Genomic DNA, 8,990 nt, shown 5'->3' on the forward strand with positions numbered 1-8,990 from the left:
TCAAATAAAAAAACACTCAAAGTATTTCAGAGGATTGGAGCAGCTTTTGTCTACTGGACTTTAAAGTGCCTGAAACAAACTCCAGATATGGTCTCAGGGTCAGCGTGGATTAGTTTAATCTGACCAGAGATGGCCTGTAGATCTGGGCTGGAGCCTAAAGTCATCCTTTGATTAGTTTCCTCTGATTCCTCTTGCCATGTTTGAGTCCTAAGGGGAATTAAAACCATAGATGGCTTCATTTGGAGGGCTCTCTGTCTTAGACAAGGGTTTTTTAGGGGGAACTTTTCTTGGACACACATAGCATGCAAACACACATACATACATTTATATGCATGTGAAAATCCACAGATAGTCAGTGCTAAATCAGTACTAAAAATGATTCTATGTGTCCCTAGGGTTGTTTGTTTATCAGTGTTAGTGGAAAGTGTTGCACTGTAAGGCCAGCTACTGTGTGTGTGTGTGTGTGTGTGTGTGTGTGTGTGTGTGTGTGTGTGTGTGTGTGTGTGTGTGTGTGTGTGTGTGTGTGTGTGTGTGTGTGTGTGTGTGTAAGAACTGTTCTCACACTATGACTCATTGTGACACTGTTTTATTTTGGTATCACTTATACTTGATTTGATGGGCTCAGAACACACATACACACACACACACACACACACACAAACACACACACACACACACACACACACACTTCAGTGCAAATAATCTTTTATCCGGCAATATTGTAGTTAAAAATAGTTACCAGTTACATAAATAAAAACATGTTGCCATTTGAAGTATTTTATTAGGATCTGGACTTTATTAGGATCTGGACTCAATGTAATCATGTCAATGTAATATGTAATCATAAATCAATAAAGAATATAGACGTTCTTTAAGTTTACTTTTAAATGGGGGGCTGAAAGGGAGCTAGTAGGCTTCAAATGTTTCAAATGAGTGATTCTCCTCTCTGAGTAACAATCACTCACCCTTTGTACAGTTTATAAGGTGGCTATAAAAAGAGGGCAGTTTGCTCCTTCATGAGGAACAAAGGATGAAATATGGTCATACTTTCAAAACAACTAATCAATAGAAACTCCTCAAACTACTTTTCCACTCTTATACTTAGTATTTACACGTTTGAATTGCTAAATAAAAAGCTTCTAGTTGAGCTTCAGGGCCTCAAGAAGGCTGATAGCATGACATGAAGGGCTATAGAAGCAGTGTGTTTAGCAATAGTTTACAAAATGATGACTATTTGGCACATACTGAGCATATGGATATACAGCAGAGAATTATGGGTTATGTTGCAAGGTTTTATGTTTAAAGGAAGAGGGGTTTAAAGGAATGTGCTTATTTGCTTCCTTACCAGGAGATAGATGAGAAGATTATTAACACTCTGCGTTAGATATAGAGCTACAGCCAGCAGCTGGTTAGCAAAAAGACTGGAAGCGGGCTTGAAACAAAAGATAAATAAATCTGCCCCATGGTGACAACAAGGTTCCAGAAAGTTACTGTCCCGGCCAATACATACGTAAAGCCCCAAAAAAATGACAATGTTTTGTTTTGACACAATGGTTTTTATGGATTACACAAAAGGATACAAATTGTATTGAATGCCTTTATTGTCATTGTACTTTACAACACAGCAAAATTAGGAGCGCTACTCCACTGGGTGCATACAATAAATAATCCTTACAGGACATATAAAACAGAATAAAAACAGTAAAAGAGCAATGATCAGATAAGTGCAAGTATTGAAGTGCAGGAGGTGACAGTGAGTGACTGGGTTTGTCTAACTACATTTGTTTAGGGAAACTATTGCAGCATGTTGATTTGTGAGCTTTTGAGGCCCTTTGGACAGAGCCAGGGTAGGTTTTCCCCTGTTTCCAGTCTTTATGCTAAGCTAAGCTAACTGTCTCCTGGCTCCAGCTTCATATTTACCAGACGTGAGAGTGATACTGATCTTTTCATGTAACAAAATACAGAAAGCCAAGAGCATATTTCCCAAAATGTCAAACTCTTTCTTTAAGAATTTTCAACTGATGTTTTGAGATTTGTTTTTTCCACCACGATACATGTCATTTAAAGGCCTTTATCACACTTTACTCTCCGTAAAAAACACAATGTATGGTAGCTGTCATGAAATTACAGCCTGAAGGACTTGTTGCCATTCTCAAATTAAGAGACCTTTAACTTTGAATATCCTTCCACGATCAACAAATGTGATCTACGCTGACCATTTGATGTTCAAAAAATAGATTTTTCATGTAGCATTACTTAGGAAGTAAATCAGTTGTGTACCTCCTTCTATTGTAAACTCCTGGCATGGTAGGGGTAGAACAGAGTAGAAAGAGAGAAATAGAGTAGAACACATGGCTCGGTGTGTAAAGATTAAATAAAACTTTAGATGAATAGCAGGAGTATGTATGCATGCAAGGTGTGTGTATGTGTTATATGTGGGAGTCGGTCCTTAACGAGGATGTAACTGGCAGTGTGTGTGAGTGGAGATTTGCAGGTGTCGGACTGATGCCACACACTTCTGCTGCAGGCCTGCTTGTACCTCGCTGATAAGATAAGACTTTGTGGCTGTCACTATCACATTCACACAAACTGAAAGGTGTCGGCTCCATTCATCCTGACAGATTCATGCGTTGCCATATCTGAAGTGTTGTTATCGCTCACACAGCAGACACAAACATGTTCATGTTCGGCTATGCTTGTGAGGACATAACATGGGTTTTCTTCCCAAATGTGGCTTTACCTCATTTTCTTTTAAAGGGGTGATATAATGCAAAGTTGACCTTGTCATAGTTGAATAACGACAGTTCGGTGGGTAAATAGGACATACATAGAACCTCAAAGTCCCATTGACACCCCTTTCCTCTGCAAATCTCACAATTTGAAACTCTGAAAACAGGCAAATCTCAACGAAGCTAATAGTTGACGTCAACTCGGTGGCTGTACCTTATTTGGCTCTGGTCTCTACCTTTGTCACGCCCCAAAATTTACATAGCTACAGACCCACTGTTCTGAGACCAGCTGGTGTTCTAAATGTAGCTGGCACAGATCTGACACACTAGTTGTGTGCACCTCCACGGGAATTACAAAGAAGAAAGTTTGGAAGTTTTTCAAGGATATTGAAAACGAACCACGGTCGTAAATGCAGTGTTCCAGGCTGTACAGGGAATGCTGACACATTTTTCACATTTCATCGCGGGCTACAGAGCACCATGAGCTCCATCAGGTCAGCGTAGTTGGTGGTCTAGTTACCGGGTAACTGCGAGTGTGGTAGGCATGTTCCCTGATATACACTTAGTAGCGGAGTGGGAGAGTCTGGACTTTTCCCGGCTGGCCAGTAGGGGGCCAAACTGTGCAGCCTCTGCTCAACCCGTACGGTGGGCCGCAGCAGCGGGCATCATTAGACACACACTGTCTGTTAACGTTACCGATAGACTTCCAAAACAGGCAGCGGCCGTGGGCTTCCCGACCGCGGGGCAGCCTGCCGCACATTTCGAAGTCAAAGACCGGGCAGCTCGCTGCGGGCTTCCTGACCGCTGGCAGCGGCCGTAGAGCAGCCCGCTGCAGTTTGGAAGTCAAAGACCGCTCGGTGTGTGTGTGTGTGTGGGTGGGTGGGTGGGTGGGTGGGTGTGTGTTTGTGTGTGTTTGTGTGTGTGTGTGTGTGTGTGTGTGTGTGTCAGTGTGTGCTGCAGGCAGCGGTGTGTCTGTGTGTGTGTGTGTCTTTGAAAGTCTATCGGTAACTTTAAAGGTCCCATGGCATGAAAATTTCACTTTATGAGTTTTTTTTAACATTAATATGAGTTCCCCCAGCCTGCCTATGGTCCCCCAGTGGCTAGAAATGGCGATAGGTGGAAACCGAGCCCTGGGTATCCTGCTCTGCCTTTGAGAAAATGAAAGCTCAGATGGGCCGATCTGGAATCTTCTCCTTATGAGGTCATAAGGAGCAAGGTTACCTCCCCTTTCTCTGCTTTGCCCGCCCAGAGAATTTGGCCCACCCATGAGAGAGAGACATCATGGCTTGCAAACGAGCAAAGTGGCAGTTGGTCAAGGCCACACCCCCACCCTAATCATTCTATCACCCCTTTAAGAGGGCGGCTTCAGCAGGGCTGTGAGAGGTCTCAGTAGAGTGGAAACAGGACGGCTAATTACTTGATGAACCGCTGAATTCACTGATTGTCACTGTTAGTTTTCAGGATTAAATAGTTATTAGGATTCATTATGACAAAAAGGTATTTTTTTAAATCTGATGATTATTTGGTGTCATGGAGCAGCGGACTGTGCAGTTTTAAAATGTCTTTCTAATTGGTTCCAGTTGCACTGCGAACACTGAGCAGAGCTCTTTTTAAAAAAGGATAAAGATGACGTTTTTCTATATTTTTGTTACAGTCAACAAATCAAAAAATCAACGGTCCATTAGTCCGTTTCTCAATACCTCCACAACCTGCCTATGGAAGTCAGCCCTAAGCCCATTTAGTCCTACAGAAGATGTATAACTTTGAATAATAACTCACAAATATATTGTATAAAGGATTAAAAAGGACTAAATAATTTCCTAAAACAGCTGGGCACTGTGATTTTTAAGCACACTTTAATGAAACAGGAGTAAATTGTTTGGGAATATTGTTTTAAGCCACGGATTGATATGCGATATCTACAGCAGCAGGACAATATATGTTGGACTGACAAATAAACTAGTGTGTGTTCTTTGTAATGAAGTAATATGTCAAAGGAATAAGTTATATCAGGTTGTGGCTACAAAGACGATACATGGAAGAAACAAAACATTTTCACGTGATACATGTAGTATATAGAAAATATAGAATATTCCTACACATGACATGACATCTTTTGGGCCCAGTCATCCAAGGTACAACTCAAGTCTTCGGTTGTAGAAGAATGTAAGAAACAATGCAAGTGTTTAAGGTCTCCAAATACTGCCCTGATTATTAATAACGTGGCACTAGTGGATGTTAAAATGTTTCTTTCAAAGCAGTTTTTATAGTGCTGGGACCAACTCCTGTCAATGTATTTAATGAAATCCTTTATATTGAGTTATGCTGGAATTTTGTGTTGTAAAAAGTACTTTTGCACACTTGATGCTTGTTTCTCAAACACCAATGTTGTTCCATTTATTCTTCCGGAGGGCTCAAATATTTGAGGTGGTACCATGTGTTGCCACCTCTCTGAAGTGGCCAATAAGAATGCAAAATACAGGACTGCTACGCCGAGCAGACATGACATACCAGTACGCATACACAAATAATATATCTAACCACTGACTAACAAACAAAAGTTATGTTTACATTCAGTGTTACTCACCAAAACACACTGTTGGAATTGAGGTCAGCAAACGTGTTGAATGGATTTCCTTCCTCATTAAACAGTTGCCAAGTTGATCTTGCTTAAAAGTTTGAAACCTGCAGTCTTCTTCTTCACTGCCTTTGCTGGCGCACTGCTGCATTTCGTCACACATTTCCTCCACCTGTAGGTCAGTGGAATAATGTAAAACCAATGGCAGGACTTGTAGCTCCAGCCTTCTTTATTTTTTGGTTCAATTTTCCAATGATGTTGAATTTGTAAATCAATTTTGTGTTCATCCCTTAACTGTCAAGACTATCTTCAACATTTCTTTGGACTAGGCATCAATTTTAACACTAACTGTGACTCTAAAGCTGATTTAATGTAAGTCACTTGTGATTTATTATTGACTGTGACTTTGTTTCTGTGCAAAGACAGATCTTAGAATTGAATACATTTTAATAATTAAGTTAAATACTTTGTTTTATATATATATATTGATTTGTTATTGTGACTTTTCTCTGAGTGCCGCCCTTCTGTCAGTTTTGTCTTGGATCGATAATGTTCTCTAAACTATATAGCTAGGGGGTATTAAAAGATACAGAACCAAAAGAGTCGTTCACAGGGCTGTTCGCTAGTCGCAAGTGAATGAAACCAACCGGGTCCGTCACCTACTGGCTATGATATTTTTTGGCTGGCTGGCTGAATATGTTTTGAGGCATCTTGGCAGAACACAGATGTCAGAAGGATTTGAGTTGAGGCTCCAGCTGCTGTGAGCTTGAATTATAGTTTGTTTAAAAATGCAGTTTTGTTGAATTTTTTTTGTCTCTGTTTTTACATACTGAGCGGGGTGATTTGTACGGGATGGGGAGTGTTTTATAGTATTACATTTTTATAGCATGACATACTATAGATGTATATGAATCAATGTTCCCATGCAGCCATTACTGTAACAACACACAGCTCAAACAGCCTCACAGGGAGGTCACCAGTTGCTATAAGTGTCATGTGTTGTAAAATGGAAAGTCTCTTTTAGCAAGTAAAATTTTGCTCTCACACACTCGGGTCCAGCAGACAGTTTAACCAGATATGTGTGTTTAAGATTGAATAACAGCTGTAGATTTATCACTCTGTGGAGACTAACTAAATCTGATCGGCTGCTTCATTTTCCCTTTCCCCCCCATCATCCTCCTCCTGTCCTCAAATTATAAAAAAAAAAAGAGACATGACACCTTTACAGTCATCACCACAGAGGTCGAATGGGGCTTTTGCCTGTTTCAATTCCATGTCAGTTCAGCAGATTCACTTTCCAGTTTGAGACGATGACTGTAACACCGTGACAGTGCTGAGGCTCCACACACAGACCAGAGGCTCCCCTGCATTTGTCATGGCTTAGAGTTGGTTGGCTGGATTTTAACGGAGCCTGAGGATGGGGTTAAAGTTGTCAAATGTGTGTGTATAAAAGTCAGTGTGTGTTGAAGAAGGTCAGGGCAAACGGTGTGGATTTCAGTGACCAAAAGAGCAGGGGTTAAGGGTGAATCACCGGGGGAGGGGGAACAAATCAGCCATTAGATTCAAGGGTTGGAGGGAGAGCACTGAGGGCAGCGGCTGGCCGAGGTAAAAGCAACAGGGTCGAAGTTTTTAGTTGTAACGAAAACAAGTTTAACCTTTTAAACCACACTGACCAGCTGGTGGTTTCATACGTTTCATATGGTGTGCAGCCAAACATTAGTCAATCCCAAAGAACTTTTCTTATTCTCGTGATGCAAAGATGCTAATATGTGAGTTTGAATTTTGGGTAAATAACAATAAAATGATGCACAAAAACATCTAGAATATTTACATTTGATAGAATGGAGCAGCCAAAAAGACACTTCTATCTATCTATCTATCTATCTATCTATCTATCTATCTATCATCTATCTATCTATTTATTTATCTATCTATCTATCCTGGGAAAGTGTTTGCATTCGCACCAGACACATGAACCTCTCACCTTTGTATCCATCTGTTTTCTTTTCATTCTTTTAGTTATTTTCCCTTCACCCTTTCCCCTTGCTGTGTGTGTCAGTGAGTGTGTAGCTGTACACATGTGTGTGGAGCGATATTAATCCAAACTGATTAGATGTCTTTTGGCTCAGACCCAAATGAAACAGCAGTAAATTACCCCCTTCTTCCCTTCATTATTAGTCTCTCCCAGTCCTATCTGGGTCTCTCACCCTCACTGTTAAACCTCAAACACACACACACTGGGCTTCATCATCATGTCGCTGGCTTTGATGTGAGTGATCATGTAGAGCTGATGTGCAGTGGGGGTTCAGTGCAGCCTGTGGTACGATCGTGGGAGAGGTGATGGCAGGAAGTGAAAGAGGTGATGAGAGAAAACAAATTCACATTTGACATGTACTGCATTACAGGGTCATCAGTCTAACTATTACTGCACCACTGAAGGACTCTACTTTATTTTCATAACGGACTTGTCCCCTTTACAGCCCTTTTACATTTTCATAACTCCAGAGTCTCTCACTATAGCTTGTTTTATTTGATCACACACACTTTTCAGAATCCTAACAGCCTCATATGCACATTCCCACACACACACACACACACACACACACACACACACACACACACACACACACACACACACACACACACACACACACATACACACACACACTCTTAGATGTACTATACAAATCTGTCAAGTCAATTTTATTTATAGATCACAAATTTGCCTCAAGGAGCTTTACAATCTGTACGGCATAAAACACGCTCTGAACTCACACTGTAAACCCTCAATTCAGATAAGGAAATCTTTGTTAATGTAGTATGTAATGTAGTTCAACAGACTCTTTATTAACACACCAGCAAGCCTGGTAAAGCCACATCTGTCAATCTCGCACATCATCAGCAGACTCATTAAGTTAACTGCTGTGGAATCTTGTGATCAGGGATTCTGCGCTTCAATTCCCCCCCGGGATCATACACTGTCTCCAACTGCTCCTGGGAGGCGCCTTTGACCCACACACGCACACACACACACACTGGGTGGTATGTGCTGTTGCGATATCATTTAATGGACTCACATGGTCCAAGTTAATCAGCTTTGCGTAAGTAGCTGCTAGGTCATCCATGAAGATTTATTCCTGTTTTCGATTAATCATATGATTGTGACTCGCTTTCTTCTTTTAGTCTAGAAACGTATGTGGCTCTGAGCGTTATGTAATCATCATCATCATCATCATCATTATAATCAGCAGCAGCAACAGCCTTACCACACTGTCATCTACCATATAACACCATGTAAGGCTTAATTAATATTGACACAGTTCATCATTCCAGCTGAGCTGAGACAGCAGTCAGATTCTTGATTAGGACTTCAACCAACAGTAACAGTAAGATGTACAAAGACACCACACACACACACACACACACAAACACAGCACTTGTTTTTATTACAGTAACATATTGACTGTGCAGTATCAGTCCTTTTATCCAAAACTGAGGGAAGTATTTTAATGAGAAGCACATGACTGTACAATCCTGGTTAAGATGACAAGACCTCTTGTTGTAGCTGCACACACACACACACACACACACACACACACACACACACACACACACACACACACACACACACACACACACACACACACACACACACACACACACACACAAACACACACACACAC

At 41.1% G+C, this 8,990-nt stretch overlaps 1 protein-coding gene across 1 annotated transcript in view; it reads right to left on the reverse strand.

Annotated features, from left to right (window-relative positions):
- Positions 1-5,419, reverse strand: part of LOC120567649 (cholecystokinin receptor-like) — a 32,722-nt gene extending 27,303 nt beyond the window's left edge. The window contains exon 1 of the mRNA XM_039814595.1: positions 5,317-5,419. The gene's annotated coding sequence lies outside the window, so the exon portion shown is untranslated. The remainder of the gene's footprint in view (positions 1-5,316) is intronic.
- Positions 5,420-8,990: the final 3,571 nt, after the last annotated feature.

The sequence above is a fragment of the Perca fluviatilis genome, chromosome 1, assembly GCF_010015445.1.
Source record: "Perca fluviatilis chromosome 1, GENO_Pfluv_1.0, whole genome shotgun sequence".
Taxonomy (NCBI): Eukaryota; Metazoa; Chordata; class Actinopteri; order Perciformes; family Percidae; genus Perca; species Perca fluviatilis.